A 21,852-nucleotide genomic window follows, 5' to 3' on the forward strand; every position below is an offset into this window, starting at 1 on the left:
ACACAAATCCACTGCTGACAAGTTGTCTGGCGATCTTCCTTTCCACGCATTTTCAGAAAACCGTTAAGCCACTGTAGTTCAAAATCAATAGTGACGTGACGACAAAAACTGCTTGCAAAGTCCAGACTTGCTGCTGAGAATACAGATCAGCTTCTGAAACCTGCGGTTGGTGTTTCAGCATTGGGTGGCTGCTCAGATCATCCTGAAGGTTAAAGGTTTGAGGCAATAAAAAAGTGGCATCATCCTGCAGGTGGTATAAATCTTTCCTCTTACGAGTCTAGTGGGAAGCTTGGGTGGCCACAGGCTGAGAATCAGACTGGCCAGGGTTCAAATACCACTTCTCCCACTGATGCTCTTTGTGACCTTGAGTACATAACATCTCCCTCCACTGTCCCAGGTATCAAATTAGATTGTAAGCCCTGTGGAGTAGGGAAATATCTACAGTGCATGTAATGAGATGGTACTTGCCTGAAATAGGGGTTTGAAACAGCAAGGAATTAAATCCAAAAATGCATGTAATGTCACCCTATAGTGTGACAAGCTTCCTTGGCCTCCCATGTTTCACTACACAGAGTTTTGCACATCTGATACGAGGATCCCACACTCTTGAAAGCTCAAAAGTACCACATCCTATTTTAAGGATCATTAATGTGGCTTAACAAAAGAGATCAAGACCAAAAGAGAATCAAGTTTTCTCCAGGACCAATACAGCTCGTAGGTCTCTTCTCTGTTAAAGGGAACCTGTACGCGAAAACCTCTCTTTACCATTACAAGGTGGTCAAGTCCACATATATTCAAGGATATTAGAGAACCTTTCACCAATCAGGTTCTGGTAACTTTCAATAAGGTAAATTCCAGGACCACGGTTGAGCTTCACACAAAGTAAACACCTAATCGGACTTCTTCAAAGAAAGCCCTCATGCCTCTGGAGGTATCACCGCATACGTCCATATGTGTTAAGAAGTGCTAAAAAATGAACTTTCAGTATCCATAAAGACTTATATGCGTTATTTTTCACAGGTAAAGATATGTTTACCCTTATCACTGATGATTGACTCTTTTACGATTAGCTTTTAAGAGCTCTACTTCCCGTCAGGGCAGACCTAATGAAGGGAGCAGAATTCTTGAAAACTGCCTGTGCTGAGGGCTTGCTAATCAAGAAATGAAACAAGTACTCCTCTGGGGTGAATAGCTCAGATTTCTTTTGTCCAAGATGTTGCATGTATCGCCCGCGGCAGGCCCGCAACCGGGCCTACTTACCTCCAGCGCCCGGCTCCCAGACCTGATCAATCCTCACTGGCGGAGTAGGCAGCCGCCTGCGCTCCCGCACCCCCGTTGCCTCCTCGACCGTTCCTGGCTCCTCGGCGGACCTCCACGGCTCGTGTTCCCATGTGTGCTGCGGGGAGACGCCACCATCCAGTGTCCTGCTTCTTCCTAGGCGGGACCGCCTTGCCGGCCTTTAAAGGAGCCGCGGCAGGAAACTAACCTGCGGCCCTGAATGATGACATCATCGGACCCTGCTACTTAAGGCAGGGCCCGTCACTCATTCCTTGCCTTGGCAACAGGTCTCCACGCTAGTCGTGTGCTCGTTGCTCGTCCTTGTTCCTGACCTCGTTCCTGGTTCCTGTTCCTGACTCCGTTCCTGGTTCCTACCTAGCCTTTGCCTCAGACTGATTATTGGCTTTGACCCTTGCTACGTCTGGACCACACTCAGGACTGATTACTGGCTTTGACCCTTGCTACATCTGGACCACGCTCAGGACTGATTACTGGCTTTGACCTCTGCTATGTTTGGACCATGCTCAGAACTGATTACTGGCTTTGACCCTTGTTACGTTTGGACTATGCTTTGGACTGATCTCTGGCCTTGACCCTTGTTCTGCTGTACCTTGTCTGCTCTGCCGCCTGCCCTGACTCCAGCCTGTTCCTGAGCACGCCTCTGGTATCTCCCTGGACTTGGCCTACTAGGCTTCGGCCTTCTGCTGCCTGGGCGTCACCTACTCGTTCCGGCCCGTCCTGCCACCCGGGCCTCTGGATCCCTGCCTCATCCAGACCTGCATCGGTCCCTCCGATACCTCTGCTGGTCTCTGGCTACCTGCTACATCTTCCACTGGGAGTCGTCTGATGGAGGCCCACCTAAGACCAGCCGGCCCCGGCACCCAAGGGCTCAACCTGCAGGGATCGAGGGCTGGTATTGGCGAAGCTCCAGTCGGCCTCTGTCTCCTGGTCTGCTCTGCCTTCTGACAGTGGGGATTGACCTACGAGTTGCGTCAACCCCAGCTCGGGCCAAGGGTCCACTACATCCACTACCAGCGCAACACAAGAATTCCCCAAGTGGTGGAGATCCATTAGTCCTTCATATTTTTTGAGGACAAACCTTTTGGAAGCAGACATGAAATTTTTCTTTTAATTTTATATACTGCAGAGCCAGTTATCTTTGCATTGTTTTCTCAGTGTGCCTTCTGTGTCTCCCTCTTCAGTCCTTACCGTCAGTTCTAACAGTATCTCCACTCCAGCCCTATCTTCAGGCCAGGCCTTACCTCCTATTCCAGTCCTATCTCAAGCTCCTGCCTGTGCTTCTGGTTCCAGTTCTTGCCTCCAGTTCCAGTTTTGACTCTGGTTCCTGTCTTATCACCCGTGCCTGCCTGGTCTCCAGTGCCAGTCCTGCCTCTAGAGCCAGCTTGTTTTCAGTTTCAGCCAAAGACCTGCCGATCACCAAAATCTGCGGGCTCAACCCAAGGGGGAGGTGGCTAGTCAGGCGGAAGATCGTGCCTGCCTTTGCCTAGACTCTGGCCCTGCTCCTGCTGGAAAAATCCCCTATCCAGCTGATTCCCCACTTTGCGACACCTACAACTTTGTTGGTTGACCTTTATTGCTTCATAGCTAAGTGAACTATAAATAAAATAAGATGTGCCATGCTGGGCCAGTCCAAGGTCCATCGAGCCCAGCATTCTCTCTCTGACAGTGGTCAGTCCAGGTTGCAAGTACCTGTTAGATCCCCATAGTTGATTTGTCTCTTGTATCTCACTCCCAGGGATAAGTGCTGGCTTTCCTAAGTCTACCTGGCTAATAACGGTTTATGGCAATTGCACTACTTAATTCTATTTGCAGAGAAAGTTAATGAGAATACATCAGACTATAGTGAAAGATGGATACAGGTGTAGTGGAAGCCTGACGTAAAAAAGAAATCACAGTTAGATAACCTAGATTGTCTGTCTTCTAAGGGACCTTATTTCTCTTCTTTATTTTTTGATACGATGCAGCAATAAGTCAGACATAAGATAAATAAGACGCTGATATCCAAACTCCACCAAGATGAACTTAGTAAACAAGTTATTCAAATTAAAAACAAACAGGCATTTGGATGCGCATTTTCGACGCGCAAGCTTTACCCCTTATTCAGTAAGGGGTAACAGCGTGTCCAAAACGCTCGTCCAACCCCCCGAACCCAATAGCGCCCGCAACATGCAAATGCATGTTGATGGCCCTATTAGGTATTCCCGCGCGATTCAGTAAGTAAAATGTGCAGCCAAGCCACACATTTTACTTTCAGAAATTAGCGCCTACCCAAAAGGTAGGTGCTAATTTCTCTGGGCACCGGGAAAGTGCACAGAAAAGCAGTAAAAACTGCTTTTCTGTGCACCCTCCAACTTAATATCATGGCGATATTAAGTCTGAGGTCCCGAAAGTTTAAAGAAGTAAAAAAATAAAATAAAATAAAATTTGAAATAGGCCCGCGGCTTGAAAACCGGACACTCAATTTTGCCAGCGTCCGGTTTCCGAACCCTTGGCTGTCAGCGGGCTCGAGAACCGATGCCAGCAAAATTGACCGTCGGCTGTCAAACCCACTAACAGCTGCCGCTCCTGTCTGAAAAGAGGCGCTAGGGACGCGCTAGTGTCCCTAGTGCCTCTTTTTACCGCCGGGCCTAATTTAAATAAATTTATTTACTGTATCACGCGCACAGGAGAGTGGGCACTCGCCCGCTCTCCCACATTTTTTACTGTATCAGCCCAAAACTATTTATAAGCGCAACAAAAGCTTTCCACTTCACCAAGGAGAACAGAATGAAACTTCTTAGCTCATGTGAAAACAGCTCCCTGCTCCATCTTGGAACTCACCCAGCAATTCATCATCCAGTTGCCAGATGGTTTATGGTTTATTAGGTTTTTATAAACCGTCACATCAGTAGTAAAACCATCATAGCGGTGTACAATTAGTAAAAATAGAAATACAATAATATAGTAAAATACAAATAAAATAGGTTAAAATTAACTAAATTGATGTAGCTTTAAATGGGCCTAAAATAGCTCTAAAGCATTAATAATGAAGGTACAAATACAAGCATTAAATAAATAAGATAAAATAATATAATAAAACCAATGTCTCATGCGGCAGAATTTTGAGGCGGCAAAACAATGCCTCTCTCAGAAAGCCGCTGTGGCATCCGCCTTACCCTGCCTGCCCCTAGTGCAGTTGCTTCAGCTCAGGCTGGCGCTGGCCAAAAAAACGGGGAGAGGCTGGGGGCCGCCGCCAAAGCTCAGGACAGCGGTGGCTGAAGAAAGTAGAGAGGCTCGGCTCGGGGCCACTGCCGGAGCTCAGGCCGGCAGCAGACGAAGAACAAAAAGAGGCCGGTGGCGGCCGAAGACTGGAGAGAGGCCCCATGTGAGAAGGAGGCAGCTTGCTTATAAGTGTGGTTGTGTGCGCTTGTGTGAGGCAGTTTGTGTGTTTGTGAGGCAGCTTGTGTGTATGGGCATGTGTGTGTGCTTGTGTGTATGTGAGTTTGAGATGTAGCTTGTGTGAGTTTGAGAAGCAGCTTGTGTGTGTGTGTGCACATGTGTGAGGCAGCTTGCTTGGGGGTGTGTGCTTGGGTGAGAGGCAGCTTGTATGTATGTTCACGTGTGTGAGGCAGCTTGCTTGTGTGTGTGAGAGAGAGAGAGAGATTGCGAGCCTGGGGGGAGAGAGAGAGCATGTGTGAGGGTGCTTTCATGTGGGTGCCAGAGAGAGGAAACCTATGGGGGAGACAGGGGGGGGTGAAGTGGCAGGGTATGGGGGGGCAGCATCTCATCCCTCACCTCAGGCAGCAGATTGCCTTGAGCCACTCCTGCTTATGCTAATCTTTGCTGTACGATTATACCTCAGGAAGAAGGACAAGCCAGCAGCCTCACCATGGCTCCACTGTGAAACTCAAGCTTTAAAACTAACTGGAAGAACCAGATACTAAACTAACACTGAGATTTGTTTTAAGCATACATTTTCCCATCACAAAAGGCAACGCATTATCAGGCCAATGCAATATCAATGCGCTAAAAAAGTGCGTCCAACCTGGACCCACTTTTTTTTTAACTCACGCACAATCACCTCTCCCAGGCACTCGATGCAATAGGCAAATGAGCCGTCACGCTAAAAAGGACGCGCTAGGGATAAAATGTGCGTCCTTAGCACTTCCATGGCATTGAGTGCCCAGGAGATGTAGTTGTGCGCTGGTTAGGAAAATGGACGCTCTTAAATTGAGCATCTCTTTTCCTAACCTGACCGCTTTAAAAACCTTTTTTTTTTTTTTTGCTGCTTCTGTGGTTCTTCCTGCTTAATACTGCGACAATATTAAGTCGGAGGAACCACAGAAAAGCAGTATTTTCTGCTTTCCTCTGCATGGCTTGGGGCATCTCAATACTTAACGTAAGCTCCAGGGCTGGCGTTAATTTTTTAGTATAAAAGTGTGCGCATCCAGTATGCTGTAACTTTTTACATCGGGCATACTAGCTAACAGCCTCATCAACATGCATTTATATGTGAGGAGCACTATTAGCTACACAATTGTTTGGACGCGCGTTTGGATGCACTAATCCCGGTATTGCATCGGGCGTAGGTCTAGCACTTCCAAAACGCGCGTCCAACCACGCATTTAGTGGCACGCTAGCCTTAGCGCCCGATATTGTATCGGCCTGTAGATGTAGAGTATACAATAACTTAGCCTTGGTTCTCCCAATAAAAGGATCTGGATTACTAACGCTTTTTTTCCCCATAGACACAAAATGGGAAAAAAAGCGTTAGTAAATCAGGCCCAAAGCTTGTTATTGTGACCTTACAATATATAAATCTGTTTCCAGACATGGTAAATTGTGTTTTGTTAATGCATTCCAGAAAATGAAAAACGATCCCTACGCTCACCCGAGCCTCAGCTTCCTGTGCCCAGCACAACGTCTTCCACAGAGGCTCTAGCTGAAGGGAAACGGAGACCTGCTGGGCTTGAGTCTGAACGGACTCTACTGCTTCATGGCTCCCATAGTTCAGAAGTGAACATTTTGCCCATTCCTTATGCATGGATTGGCAGAAAAATGCTAAAGGCAAAGATATACATCTCGAAAAGAGGAAAGGATTTGATCACCCAACACACTCACCACAGGTAGAAACGGAAAGAGGAAGACAAATGCAGCTTTGCCTCGGGATTCTGGCACGCCCGCCTGGTACGTCATAAACTGAGAACTAAAGGGTGTTTTGGACAGGACTGGGGGGGAAGAGGATGAGGCAGAGGGAGAGAGAGAGAGCGATGACTGAGCTCCAGCAGCACATAACCAAATAATTAAAAACAGGCTTGTCTCTCAAGTGCGCTGCTGATGGCTTTAAGTGTTTTAGTCTAGAAGAGAGCCATATCGCGCCCTCGTATTTCGAGACCGAGAACACTGGGAGGCAGAACAGATGTCTGCCAGAGCCTGTAGTATGATGCTCTCCTGTGGGACCTTCCCGAAATGTGAAGGCCTTGGGCATACAGCAGTGTACTTGTACAACTCGCAGAAAAACAACGCGGTATTTAGGCTGCTATTGCATGACCTAAAAATATGTTTTTATAATGTCTGTTTCTTTGTGTGTTCTTCATGCTCAGATTGCTTTAGTATCCTCCTTATTGGTAGAATGTAAAAAAAAAAAAAACTGGCTATTAAACAAACCTAATTGGTTCAAGCTGTAGATAATTAGAGACATATGATGTTTTCACCGACTAATAAAATACTTTTTACACTTCCATTTTGCCCAATACCGCTGGCCTGGGAGAGCCTTCCCTTGTTAGATCTCAGAGGTTAAGCAGGGTGCAGCTCTAATGGATGACAACTGAGGTAGAGCTGCTGCTATGGGTTGCAGACGGCAATGGCAAACGTCTGCAGTTTTCTATGAAGAAAAGGATGTTACAGGCACCATGGCGAGGTTATGAGCATCCCACCCAGGACTTCATTTATGGGGGGAACAGCCTAGAATGTCGGTCCACCACTTCTTTTCAGACTTAAGAGGAAGAGTAGCTGGAGTGTTTCGCTCCAGCCCCTCCCCCTCTAGACAGCCTGCAAGGAAGAGGGGGAAATGAGCCGGAAGAAGACAAAGCAGAGAGCAGCCCCTCTGCCCCCTCCCATCCTGAAGCAGCCACTGCAGCCCACAGGAATGAGCACAAGTTTCAAAGGTGGGAGCAGTAAGGCCAGTCCTTAATGCTTCAGTCCTGGCCACTATACTACTGCTCACAAATTTCAGACTTGTGCTAATCCAACTCCATTTTGTGTCGGTTACTTGGGGCTTAATTTAGAGTGGATCGACCTAAAACAGCATTCTGCCACCTTTTTTTCTGGGATCTGAGGAAGGTGTTGCCAGGGCCAGATTTAGGTTTTGTTTTGGGCACCCAGAGGCAGGACTGCAGAGTGTGTGTGTGTGTGTGTGTGTGTGTGTGTTATGTGTGTGTGTGTGTGTGTGTGTTATGTGTGTGTGTGTATAGGGGGGAGGCGGGAGCCCCTGGAGATCAGATAGTGAGTGAAGTCCCTCTCCCTCCACTCTCCTCCAGAATCCCAGGGTGCCACAGCAATTCCTCTCTGAAGTGTAAATCGGTTCTGATGGGGGAAGGGTGGCTGGAAGCTGAACCCTAGTCGGGGCTGGGGATGGAGGAGGAAATGTTTGGGAGCGAACTCCTGGCTCCAACCCCTCTTCCAGGTCATATCTAGCCATGCGCCCGCTCTTCGCCCCCTCCTTGCCCTCCACAACTCCACTTCCTTTTTTGTTTACAAATGAAGCCACCAAAAAATGGGTAGAAAGAGGACAGGAAAAACAACCACCACAACTTTTCTTCCTGTGGGCCTCCAAAAACCCAGAAACTATTCTTTGGCAGTGTTCGTGTAGCAACCTTCAGCAAATAATACAGGTAACAGCACTGCCTGCTAACTGTTTTATAACAGGACTTGTATACTTCATCCATAGTGGAAACCCAGACATCCTGCTGTAACTCAAATATCTTCAAGAACACATTAGTCCATCCTGTGCACTAAAGGTTTTCCCCCCATTTTATGTCGAAGGGGAAAAATGCTTAGTACATAGGATTCTCAGAGCATTCTTTTTTTTTTTTGGCCTGCAATTTCTTCCTGCTTCTTTGGAGTGCCGGCTCAGCTGGAACTGACTGATGGCCCCATGAACCTTTGAGTGCAACCATCCAGGGATTTTCCCCTATTTCATCCCTGAAACAGGTACCAGGGCCTCGGTTCCTGCTCCGTGAGGTTAGAGCGAGGGCGCCAGACCTGCTCCCTTTTGCTATGTCGCTTGTCACTTCTATAGCGCTACAGAATGTGTGCCTTCTCCGTCCATCTTTTGATGTAGTCAAGCCACATAGGACAAGAGGTCCTGGGGCGGTTATCATAGACAATCTGGTTACAATTAGTAACACTCTTATCTGGGAGAGCTGGCACCTCTGAAAGGGAGGATTTTAGGCTGTACTTGCACATAGAAGGGAGCATAATAGTTCGAGACTGTTGTCCAGGCATAGGGTACTGTAAGGTGGTAAGTGCAGCATGGCCAATGCTCTCGTTAATGATTCCTAAATGTCAAGAGGAGAGCCCCCCCCCCCCCCAATACCTCTGGCTGTTAGGTGATGCATGGAGGGTCGCTGACCCATGCTGGCATAGCTGAGGCATCTGTGCTATTAAGGGGAAGATTGTATGTACTTTTCAAAGGCTGTAAAGGAGCTTGTTCTTGAAGCCCCAAATGTAACAGAGAAAGGTTAGGAGTCAATCACTGTTCATAATAGAGCCATGGCTCTTGCACTGTTCTGGAAAAACATTTATTTAAAAATTTTGCATACAGTGCAAATCAGCCAAAGCCACTAGGGCAGTTCACAACAATACACATGCATAATAGCTGTAATAAAACAACTGTTTGGGATCCTGCCAGGTTCTTGTGACCTGAATTGGCCACCGTTGGAAACAGGATTTGGGCTTGATGGACCCTTGGTCTGACCCAGTATGGCAAGTCTTATATTCACATCCCCTCCCAACTCTCTTAGTCCTGTCACTGCGGAGACAGTTCTTTTAGTACAAGAATGTGGATGCCGACATTGGCTGCTAGGTGTTGAAAAACAGCGGGGGCTTCCGTCTCCTAGAGGCTGTGAACCCTGCCTCCGCAGCATCTCCAGCCACAGTGGACCTGGGGAGCAGTGCCCTGGCCCAGGAAAAGAAACCCAGGTTTTAGGTCTGGTGCTGGTACTGAGCCAATGAATCAACCCAAGAGTCATTTTTAATGACTGCTAGTGGTGAGCATCTTGCAATACCAAACTTATTAAACATTCAGAAGTCTGTCCTAACAGAATGTTCCAAGCACCCCATGTTTAGACAATGATATAATAGAGGTCTATAAAACAATAAGTGGATTGGAAGAAGTAAACATAAATCGATTGTTTTCGCTTTCAAAAAGTACAAAGACTAGGGGACATGCAATGAAGTTACTAGAAGATGCATTTAAGACAAATAAGAGAAAAAACATTTTTACTCAACCTATAATTAAACTCTGGAATTCTTTGCTGGAGGATGTGCAGAAAGCTATTAATGTAGCTGGGTTTAAAAAAGGTTTGGACAAGTTCCTGGAAGAAAAGTCTATAAACCATTATTAAGGTGGTGTTGGGGAAATCCACTGCTTGTCCCTGGGATAAGGAGCATGGAATCTATTGAATTTAGGAATCCTGCCAGGTACTTGATACCTGGATTAGCCACTGTTGGAAACAGAATGCTGGGCCTGATAGACTCAGCATGGCAAAACTTATGTTCTTAATATAAGAGGTCTTCTGTAGCGGAAGGACGGCAAAGCTAACAGGAGGAAAGCACGTCGGTTATTTGTAGATCTGAGTTAAACAGCAATAATTAAGAAATAGTCACCTGCCAATTTTGCTGCCTCACAGTTGTTAACTTCAAAATACGGGAATTACCAAATCCTTAAACTTAGAGAAACAGAGCTGGTTGAAAGCTGGGATTCAGTTTGGCATGTGAACAGCTAACAATGTGCATTGCCCAACTGTGTAGCATCAAGTAAAACATTCACCAAATTATCTCCACAAACAATGAAATCTTTCATTTTGTTATCTATGGAAAGCCTTTTGCAATTAGATTATTCTTAGTCTGAAGAGAAAACAGACAGGGTTCCTAAAAGTGAGACAACCTGATGCAGATAACAGCTTGTGCTCAGACATGAATCTGATTAATATTCTTCCCTGCACACTAAACTCTCTAGATCTGTAACAAACCAGCGACAAGAATTGTAGCAGAAGTCACGGATTTGCAGGAATCTGACAAGGCCATGATGTGAATCCTTTGGCTATTGAGCCTGAAAGGAGACTGAAACTACCAACATTTCAATTAGGATATATTTCTTTAATAAGTCCCCACCAACCTGAATCTGAGCTGAATTTGAACACTTATGGATTTCGATTTTGCTACCCTTAGGCACTGTTGGTGCTGAGCCCTCCCTGCACAGAAAGGAAGGGGAAGGATTAGGCAGCAGAGAAGCTTTTCTTTCATCTGTCAGCTTCAGCCTCAACCCCTTCCCTCCTGTTCTTTGCTTACTGCCTGGTATTACTGCCTGGTAAGGGAGCGGCTAGAGCAGGAATCAGTGATCATCATTATTTTTCAAGAGGGGATCACTTTAGCAAGAAAGCTTCAATGTGAGAGCCAGGATCGTTGCCAGCGCACTGGGGAAGGTGAATCCCCCCTCCAATGATGTGGCCAACCCAACTGCTTAACCATACTCAATTCGTTCCCATACATGCTCTCGTGCTCCACCTCAGCTCATCTCCACAGCACACTCTCCCTCAACCCCATATCAGGCTGTCTCAAGTCCCACCCACCTTTCCTATCCGCCTCCATCATCCTGTCCCTGCCCCTGTCCCCTCCAAGCCAGCTCTCTCCCAGTTTGTTAATTCCCCCAACCGCTACCACTCCAGATACTTGCTGCTGGCACCACCTCTGGAACAGCTGTTCTATTTTCTTCTGGCATTCCATGGCTCTCAGCAAGTTTGAGCCATGCGGTGTCTGAACTCCTGAACCGTTCTTACAGTCTCACAAGAATAACACAGGAGCCTGGGAACCATGCAGCTTAAACTCTCTGAAAGTCACTGCATTGAAAGAAAACAAAACAGCTGTTTCAGAGGCAGCTCAAGCAGCAAGCCTCTGGAGAAGACTGGAGAGAGTGTGCACTGAGGGAAGAAAGCCAGGGAGCTGCACGTAAGGACAATGGAAGCTGCCAGTGGCTCTTGGGCCTTATGTATAACACTGCCTTAGGCTTGCTGGTGCTGTCATGCCCCCCTCCTGCACAGGACAGGAGGGGAGGAGATGGATAAGGGAGCATAGCAGCTTTTCTTTGTTCTGCTCTGTCTGCTCCAGCCTCAGCCCCTCCTCTCCATTCTCTGCATGCTGCCTGGGAGGTGGAGGGGAGGGGCTGAATGAGAGTCCTTGCATCTGGGAGGAAGTAATTCTTTATATGGCCTGCTGCCCTAGGCCCGGCTCTAGTGTGCCTATTGACAAATCCAGGTGGATCCTAGAGGTGAACGGTTGTGTAAAGGCCGGCCTGAATTTATATGTAGACCTATTAGACTTGTTTCTAGGGTGGTAAAGTTCCTGTCCCCATCATCCTGCAGATCTCTAATCCCACCCTTAGATCTTAGAACCATCCCCTCCTGCCCCCACCATGCCTTCCAGACTCAGGAGCTCCACGCCAGTGATGTATCCTCTATCTGGAGTGAGCCCATGCACAGGGATTAAGTCAGACTGCACTCTCTCAAGTCCACACCCACTCAAAGCTTCCATGTGAAGAGACAGGTTGGCCTAGTCCCCCTAATGTGCTTAATGCAGTTGGAAGGAGGGAAAGGTTTGGATGTTTGGGGTGGTGGCCACCACTGCACTGGTTACTGCATCAACAATGAAATCTGTCATTATGAAAAGGTGCAAGGATTCCCACAAATACTAAGTCATAAAAGGCTGATTTATCTCAAGATAACTGTAACTTAATTAAAGCAGAGAAAAGAGGACACAATCTGAAAAATACACCACATTTAATTCAGACAATTTACTGCTATAATCTATAGCTATCAATAAAGTTCAAATTCAAACTTTAGCATGCACATTGGCACAACCTTTACAAAATTACCACTCTACATCAGATGAGGGGGCAGGGAGGACTCACAAAATCGAGTTTCTATTTCAATACAATAGCTGCTTGTGATTTCCTCTATATCCATTATTGTCCTTCATTCCTGCTTCAGTCTTCTTATGTCATTTATTCCACACAATTCTTCCTTCAACTGATCTTATTTATTATGATTTATTAATTGTCTTTTTGAAAGTAAACTTTCAACCAAGGCAGTATACCATGAACCTATCTCTCCTTTTTCCATATGTTCTCTCATTACACCTCTTTACAACTTCTTGAGTCTAAAATGTATTTAAAAGTAGTGATAAACATATTTTCACAACAGTTGGATCCTCATTTTAACTTAACTATTCTGGAAATATTTCCACAGTCCCTCCCCTCACCCAGCTGCTTCCACCATTCCCTCACTTTATGATCACTTCTCTCAATGTTTGTCTCTATCACTCTCTCCCCTCATGGTCTCTTGCCTCAGCAGCTGCTGCAGTCATTACCCCACCTGTTGCCTCAATCCCTCCTTTCCCCAAGATTGCTTTCTCCCCCTCCAGCTTCCATCAATCCCTCTTCTCGTAGTCTCGTACCCTTTCTGCTGTCTCCATGCTCCTTATCCCCAAGGGTTCCTGAGCCCTCCTACTCAGTGGTGGGAAAATTAATGGAGACTCTGCTGAAGGAAAGGACAGTGAACTATCTGCAATCTAGTGAGTTGCTCGATCCTAGACAGCATGGATTCACCAGGGGAAGGTCCTGTCAGACAAATGTGATTGGGTGACTAGAGAATTGGATTAGGGAAGAAAACTTGCTGTGATGTATTTGATATGATCCCACATAGAAGACTCATGAGCAAAATGAGAAGCTTGGGAGTGGGTGCCAAGGTAGCAGTAAAGATTGCAAACTGGTTGACTGACGGGAGACAGCATGTAATGGTAAATGGAACCTGCTCTGAGAAGAGATAAGGGTGTTAAGCGGAATGCTAAAAGGATCGGTGTTGGGACCGGTTCTGTTCAATATCTCTGTGAGCGATCTGGCAGAAGGGGTAGAAGATAATGTTTGTCTATTGTAGATACTAAAGTTTGTCTATTGTAGATACTAAAATCTGCAACAGAGTGGACACGCCTGAAGGAGCAGAGAGAATGAAAAGTGATTTAAGAAAGCTTGAAGAGTGGTCGAAGATTCGGCAGTTGGGATTCAATGCCAAGAAGTGCAGAGTCATGCATCTGGGGTGCGGCAATCCAAAAGAGCTGTATGTGATGGGTAGTGAAAGACTAATGCACACGGATTGGGAGAGGGGCCTTGGTGTGATAGTGTCTGATGATCTGAAGACTGAAAAGCAAAGTGACAAGGCAATAGTTAAAGCCAGAAGAATGCTGGGCTGCATACAGAGAGGAAAAACCAGTAAGAAAAAAAAGAGGAGATAATGCCCTTGTACAGGTGAGGTCTCACCTGAAGTACTGTGTTCAGTACAGCTACCCGTATCTCAAAAAGGATAAAGACAAGATAGAGGCAGGTCCAAAGAAGAGCAACCAAAATGGTGAGGGGTCAGCATTGGAAGACTTATGAGAAGAGGCTGAAGGATGTGAATATGTATACCTTGGAAGAGTGGAGGTGCAGGGGAGATATGATACAGACCTTCAGATACCTGAAAGGTTTTAATGATGCACGATCGTCAAACGATCGTCAAACCTAGAACTAGGGGTCATGAAATGAAATTCCAGGGAGGACGACTATGAACCAATGTCAGGAGGGTGGTGAATATCTGGAATGCCCTTCCGGAGGAGGTTGTGTGGACGAAAACAGTGAAGGAATTCAAAGGGGCTTGGGATAAACACTGTGGATCCCTAAAGGCTAGAGGATGGAAATAAAGAAAAGAGTGCATGGTAGTAACTGGGGGTAACTTGCTGGTGTGGCAGTTGCTACCCTTAAAAATAAGCCTTGGTACTGTTAATACAACTCCATCATTGCCTCTGCTTCAAAGGCAGTGGGAAAAGGGGAATTGGATTCAGACATCAACCGAGCGCCCCAACTTTTACGGTTTGGGAAACAAATAAACATGGGGGTAACTTGCTGATGTGGCTTTTACTACCCTTAATCATTAAGCCTGATATTCTTGATGCAGCTCCAACGTTGCTCTCTGCTTCCACAGTAAGGGTTAAAGGAAATTGGATTCAAACAGCATCCAAGATCCCTAACTTTTAGGGTCTGGGAAACTGATAAGCACAGTGCAGCAGATACTGGCTTAAGCATAAGCTTGCTGGGCAGACTTGGTGGATCATTTGGTCCTTTTCTGCCGTCATTTCTATGTTTCTATATATGTTACCGTTTCTCATATTCCTCCCCAGGATCCTAACCCAATTGCTGCCTCCATCACTCCTCTTTCCCCAAGGTCCCTGATGCTGCCTCCATCACTCCACCCCCGCCACCTCCATTACTTCCCCTGCCTTCTCCGCCCTCGCCATGGTCCATGACCCCATCTGCCACCTCCATCTCTCCTTCTCCCGCCCAAGAACCTCGACCTCACCTGTCGTGTCCATCACTCCTGTTCCCCCCAATGTCCCCGATCCTACCTGCCACCCCATCACTCCTTCTCCCCCACGGTCCCCGACTCCACCTGCCGCCTCCATCAAGCCTTCTCCTGCAAAGTACCCGACTCCATCTGCCACCTCCATTACTCCCTCTCATCCAGGTTCCTGACGCCTCCATCATTCCCTCTCAAGATCCCTGATCCTCTCCTACTGTCTCCATCTCTCCTTCTCCCCAGGGTCCCTGACCCCCTCCTGTTGCCTCCGCCTTTGTCCTCCTTCTGCCCTCTCCACTTCTCGTCCTTCCCCCAGACTAAACAAGACTCCCGCGCCCCGCTCACCTCATTCATCCTCTGTCCCACTTTCCACCGTCGATCGAGCTCTCGCCGGAGCCTCACCGCCTCCCTCCAGCAGCCGCAAGCATCCCCCTGCCTTGCAGTCGGACCCCGGCCGGCGCCTGCCTCCGTCACCACGGCAACGCCCAGAGAGCAGTCCCCGAGCGCGGCGAGACTCGCCCGCATTGCTCCGCCTCGCTGCTACTCCTCTTCCGATTGGACAGTTCACCTCTCACTCGTAGTGTGGGCGGTGCAACCAACATTTGACAACTTTTATTGGCGAATGTGGGCATCAAATAAATGAGTTTGACCAGCCCTAAGCGCCTTCTTTTTTTTTTTTTTCTTAAAGGTGCAGTACAACTATGAGCCAACAAAATATTGAATATAGGACGTACGTGGGAAACAATGCTTGTTGCTAAATTTTCATTCTGTTTAAGAAGAAGCCCCCAATATATTTGATAAAAAAATATTACCATGTTACATGTTATCTTTCTTAAAAACTCCTCTACATCAGAGCTTTTGAGTCAGATTTTTTTTTCCGCTAGAATCTGGAATGCACTTAAGACGTATCCAAAGATTCTGCGGTACATAAACTTTCGAGAGCACAAAAGTCCCATCGTCAAATCTTTCGCACATGGAAATGTGCATATATGTCTGGATAGCCCTGGATAGCTGATGGACATAAAATGGGCACAGGGTGTTCTCCAGTCAGTTCACAAGACCTTCTGCGGGGAGAGGGGAACTAATGGACTCAAGTTCTGTTACCTCTCAAATAAGACCAATATTCCAAAGATATTTGTTCCCCACAGCACAACCTGTCTCTTTACTTCAGTATAAGATCTGCAAATATTTAGAATAGCAGTTGCATTTCATTCAATATGAATCGGCTGAAAAAAATACATCTTCATTTCCACTTCACCACGGTTGTTCAAACATGTCAGACAGAGACTGTTAACCGCTATTAGTCTTCAGTCCTGAACGACTCTTCAGAAGTTAGAAACCAGCACTGAGCATTTTTCACTTTACTCCAGTCCAGACAGTTAATTAATTTAAGATGATGAATTTTTGTCCTGGCTATTTATTGACTTGTTTATTTAAAATAATTTATATTCCATCAATCCACAATTCTTGGTGGATTACAGCAGTACATGCATAATCTTAGAAAAAAATATACACACAAATTCAAATACAGATTTAAAATTAACAATACAAAACATAAAATAATTAAAACTAAACTAATATTATTTATTTGTTTGTTTGTTTGTTTAAAGCTTTTTTTTATACCGATATTAGTAGCAACATCATATCGGTTTACATTAGAACTAAAGGTTGAAGGTTTACAAATAACAGGTTACGGGGATGGGATGAAAGGAACCAAGGTGCAAAAAGGAACTGAGAAAGCAAGCAGAGAAAGCTGCTGAAGGTAAAGGCATAAGAGTTGCAAAAAGGAACATAGTTGCAAAAACATAACAGTTGCAAAAAGGAACATGTTTATGAATTATTCAATGGTATTTTGCATATCTCATCTGCCTCCATAGGGGCGCAATGTAAGGCCTGGCTGAGAGCCAGCAGCATTCATGATGAAACTCATAAAAAGATAGCGGATGTACCATATCTAGGAGAGCACCTCTTCGGAGAAAAGCTCATAGAAATGGTTCTCAGAAAAAGGAACAGAATGTGGTGGTCCAGTCTCTCAACAGGACCTGAGTATCCTTCGAGATGCTCCTCCTTTTATAAGAGACTGTATTTTCAGACACGCCCTTTCCAATCTTATCAATGATATCGGCTCCCACCTCTTCCGGCTCAGCAACAGCAGTGACTTCTGCCTAGACCTCATCAACAGGAACGATGTTAGCCTAAGGCAACTCAACCAATCCAGACAAAACCTGGGCCCAGTTTTTTATCCTTCCAAACTCTCATCAAGCATACTCTCCAGTGGAAGGCAGAATCCAGTCCTACCTGAAGGAGTAGAACCAGATCACAAAGGACCTTTGAATTCTCAAGATCGTGGAATTTGGGTACCGTTTGCATTTCTCCCGGCTACCATCTCTTCCTCATTGTTCGACCCTTAGTCCAGTTCCATCTCACTTGATAACTCCGACTGGAAGTGGAAGTCCCTGCTCCTCAGTATGGTCAGGGTTCCTACTCCCGGTATTTTCTGATGCCCAAAATATAGGAGGGATTGAGACCCATTCTGGATTTAAGAAAACTGAACATCTTCTCTGCGAGAAATTCAAAATGAATTCCCTCAGCATGATTCTCCCTTACATCCAGAAGAGAGACTGAATGTGAGCTTTCAACCTGAAAGATACATATGCGCATATACCCAATCATTTCTCCCCTGGCGCTACCTTCATTTCAAGGTGGATTCTTCCCATTATCAATACAGAGTACTCCCCTTCAGCTGTTGGCAGCTCTGAGCAACTTCACCAAGTACCTTGCAGTAGTAGAAGCATACCTACAGCATTAGGGAGTCCAAGTCTTTCCATTGTCACATCAAGCTTCCAGTAGGAAGTGTTACTCTCCCTGCAAGAGGCAGTTCAAATTCTGCAGAACTTGGGATTTCTGGTAAACTTCAAGAAGCTGAATCTAGTGCCGGCACAGAGAACAAAATTTATCGGAGTATGGATAGATTCACTGCAGAAGAGAGCTTTTCTACCGTCCGAATGAGCAAACATCATGAAAGCGCTGATTCACAAGCTACTCACCTCACAGCGCTCAACAGCCAGAGCAATACTCATTGTCTTGGGCCATATGGCCATATAACATTTCACCAACTAATATCAACATAAAACAGGAAAACCCCCAAAGAGGTGGGTACCCGACTCAGTTTAAAACCTAAATACCAAAAGCTAATATATAAAAATGTGCTTAAAGCATCTTTCTAAAACGGTACAAATCCATTTCCTCCCTAATTTCCACTGGAAGTTTATTCCAGAGATTAGGTCCTGTGATTTTAAACATCCAATTTCAAGAATGTTAATTTTGTTACTCTGAAAGAAGGAATTTCCAAAAGACATTGGGACAATGGTCATAATAAATGACTTGGTCAATGCCATTGCACTGATGAAATACATGGTGGAGGTAAACTCCTTAAAGACCTTAAAGATTAATGCTAACACCTTAAATTTTGTTCACCAACTAATTGGGAGCCAGTATAAGGAGGCTAGTACTGGCAATATATGTTCCCTTACCTTCGAACCAGAGACCAATCGGGCGGCAGAATTTTGAATTAATTGAAGTGTTTTCACATAGGAACTAGGGAGGCATGTAAACAACCCATTGCAATAGTCTAAGGTGGATAAAATTAACAACTGTGTCACTAACCACAAATCTGAGTAGCTAAGTAAATGATTCATATAACATAGAAGGTGCATTTTATAAGAGGCTTCTACCAACGCTCTGAAATTCGGACAAAAGGATAGTGAGGGATCTATCTGAACTGCCAAATTCCTGACCTGGTCCTTAAGTAGTATTGGCATCACTTCAAACTGAATACTTGGCCAGGTGTTGATACCCTCTGAAGGGGATAATATCATCACCTCAGTCTTTTTAATATTAAACTTCAATTCATTCTTATTCAACCAAGTCTTGATCTGGCTCAGATAATCCAGTCATTTTGCCTGAGCTGCTTCCAATGAATCTAAGATTGGGAAAAAAAAACAAACCCCTGTATATTGTCTGCATAGCATTTAAACAATACCTTCAATTTAGAAAGTAATAAACAGAGGAGAGATAAATAGATATTAAACAAAATTGGTGATAATGAAGAGCCCTGGGGTACCCCTGTAGGAAGTGACTATGGTCTAGACCTGGCATCCCCCATTTCTACTCTATAAGAGCAATCTATCAAAAATGAGGAGAACCAGGAAAGGACCTATGCCCAGGGCTTTTAGACATTCCAGCAGGATCTCATGATTTAATGTATCAAATGCACAAGAAATAGATATTTTGTCCTTGAACCAAAGCCCTGATGAATATTGTCAAAAGAATCCAACAGTAAGGTTTCTGGAAGAATTCCAAATTGTGACCTGTCTAGAAAATTACAATCTGTCAAATACTATTTTCTCTAACAGTTTTGCTAGAAGTGGCAAAGTGTAAACTGGGTGATAGTTTGATCATTCATGATAATCTATTGGTACTCTTTACCAACAGATGAACCATAGCCATCTTCAATTCATTTGGAACATAACCCTCCATTATGGATGCATTAATTAATCTTGTATTAAACGGACTAACTTCAGCATCCAAAATTTTTATAATTGCCAAAGAACAAGAATTAAATTTACAAAAACTATTCCTTTGTTTCTGTAAATAACTCATACCTCAGACTGTGCAGCTGGAACAAATTCTTCCTATGAAACTGAGCTCTTTTGGGTCATATCAGTATCCATTTGACTTTGATCTTCAAAAGATTTACCAATAATCACTATCTTCTGGGAAAAAATTTCTCACAAGATTCAACGGTAGAAGGACTAGAATTTTCAGTTGGAACCCTAGAGGCTGTACACACAATATTAAAAAGTTCTTGTGGCCATGATGCTGAATCCAGTCAGAATACCATTTGCATTTAGCTTGGTCTACAGCCGCTCTGTATTTACTTAATTGTGCCTGATAATTAATAAGACTGTTACCTGATTTACTATTCCGTCATTTCTGCTCAGCTTTTCTAAGTTCCTGTTTTAATCTTTGCAAGGTAGCATTGTACCATAAGGTATATCTTTGCCTCTTTATTACTTTTGTCCCTATTGGAGGCTGCCTATCTAAAGCCATAGGTAGCGTAGATTGTGAATATTTATTTATTTATTTATTTATTAATTATTTTTATATACCGACATTAGGCCACTAAGCTATCAGAATCTTGTATCAAGGGATACAAAAGGGCTGGAACCCATTCTTTACGCAACCATTCTATTTCTATAGGAGTTCTTCTAGAAATCGTAAGGGGTTTAGATGTTCTACCCAATTGCAAAGCAAGATGAAATAATAGGCACTGGATCAAATAATGATCTGACCACGGAATTTCCCAAGGAACCTCATAGATGGAATCTATCCAACTATTAGGGACAAAAACTAAGTCTAACATACGGCCCTGTCTAGTCTACATGTGGGTGAATGAACTAATTGTACCCATCCTAATGCCTGCAGAGCCTCCAACATATCCCGACAGACATTTGATATAGGTGTACATTCTATCCAAAGGTTAAAGTCTCCCAAGACTATAGTATTCTTAATATCTGCCTTCATAGCTATCAAACTATCCAAAAACATATTTAAGTTTGTATCCAAAAAACCTGGCGGGGCATAAACTAGACTCCAGCTCTGGGCTGAGGAAAGAAATATCATTTGGAAAGGCATTAATTCCTCTGTTTCAACTATAGACAAATGGAGTGATTCCTTTGCTATCACCAGAGCCCCCCCCCCCCCTTGTTTTATGTGATTTAGAAAACACTACATAATTTGGGAGTGATAGCTCATTCAGCAATTCAGTATCAGAAGGAAGTAACCAAGACTCTGTTAAACATAAGATATCGGGAGTACTGTCAATCAATAAATCTATCAATATTGGCACCTTCTTACATAGAAACATAAAAATCATGGCAGAAAATGATCAACAGTCCATTCAGTCTGCCCACCGAGCTTATGGTAGTTTCTGCCGTGCCATACAAGTCACCCCCTCCCCATACTTATCAGTAAGGGGGTGACTTGTATGACCCTTGTTGGTTGCTGTTTGAGTCCAAAATCCCCATTACCTCTTGCCATGAAGCAAAGAGCAATGTTGGAGTTGCATCAAGAGTTACAGGCTTATTGGTTAAGGATGGTAAACACTGCATCAGCAAGATACCCCTATGCTTATTTGCTTTCCCAGACTGCAAAATTCAATGTCCTTGTTGGTTGCTGTCTGAATCTAATTACCCTTTTCCTCTTTCCCCCTGCCGTTGAAGCAGAGAGCAATGATAGAGTTGTATCAACAGTATGAAGGCTTATTGAATAAGGGTAGTAACCGCCACACCAGCAAGTTCCATCTTCTAGCCTTTAGGGATCCACAATGTTTATTCCTTGCCCCTTTGACATCTTCCATTGTTTTGGCCTACACCACCTCCTCTGGAATGGCATTCCAGGCATCCACCACCCTCTCAGTGAAGAAATATTTCCTGACGTTAGTTCTGAGTCGTCATCCCTGGAGTTTCATAATGTGACCCCCTAGTACTACTGATTTCTTTCCAACTGAAAAGGTTTGATGAATGTGCATCATTAAAATCTTTCAGGTATATGAAGATCTGCATCACATTTCCCCTGCACCTCCTCTCCTCCAGGGTACATATATTTAGCTCCTTCAACCTCTCCTCATAAGTTCTTTGATGGAGACCACCCACCATTTTGTTCACCCTTCTCTTGACCGCCTCCATCCTGTCTTCATCCCTTTTGAGATACGGTCTCCAAAACTGAACAAAGTACTCAAGGTTAGGCCTCACCAAGGACCTGTACAAGGGGATTATCACCTCCTTTTTCTTACTAGTTATTTCTCTCTCTATGCACCTGTTACGGATCTGCTCCTGTGGAAGGAGGA

The 21,852-nt window shown here is 44.9% G+C and overlaps 1 protein-coding gene across 3 annotated transcripts in view; it reads right to left on the reverse strand.

The window, feature by feature from the left end:
* Positions 1 to 15,412, reverse strand: part of ELMO2 (engulfment and cell motility 2) — a 145,347-nt gene extending 129,935 nt beyond the window's left edge. For all 3 annotated transcript variants that reach the window (XM_029611681.1, XM_029611682.1, XM_029611680.1), the window contains exon 1: positions 15,288 to 15,412. The gene's annotated coding sequence lies outside the window, so the exon portion shown is untranslated. The remainder of the gene's footprint in view (positions 1 to 15,287) is intronic.
* Positions 15,413 to 21,852: the final 6,440 nt, after the last annotated feature.

This window comes from Rhinatrema bivittatum, chromosome 8, assembly GCF_901001135.1.
Source record: "Rhinatrema bivittatum chromosome 8, aRhiBiv1.1, whole genome shotgun sequence".
Lineage (NCBI taxonomy): Eukaryota > Metazoa > Chordata > Amphibia > Gymnophiona > Rhinatrematidae > Rhinatrema > Rhinatrema bivittatum.